Raw genomic sequence first — 261 nt, 5'->3', positions numbered from 1 at the left:
CCTGATTCTCAGCCTCTGCTCTTTCTTCATGCCCACAGCTGGGTGGTTATGTGACTCCACCCAAACTACACACACCTCTCCCTCATAGGGCTACGTCTTCTCCAAAATGCAATGCATTCTTTACCAAGGCCCAGGCAAGGAATTCCTTGGTGGGAGGAGGTGATAGCCTTTAAGGCTTAGGGTAGCCCCTCACGACCAAGCCTGGCATAAACCCCCCTTCCACTGCCTTTAGGGATAATCATACCTTATTAAAATACATTG

This window comes from Artibeus jamaicensis, unplaced genomic scaffold (genome assembly GCF_021234435.1).
Source record: "Artibeus jamaicensis isolate MK-2021 breed Jamaican fruit bat unplaced genomic scaffold, CSHL_Jam_final scaffold_1283, whole genome shotgun sequence".
In the NCBI taxonomy this organism is placed as follows: domain Eukaryota; kingdom Metazoa; phylum Chordata; class Mammalia; order Chiroptera; family Phyllostomidae; genus Artibeus; species Artibeus jamaicensis.
The sequence above is the reverse complement of the archived record's forward strand: the minus strand, read 5'-3'. Positions refer to the sequence as shown.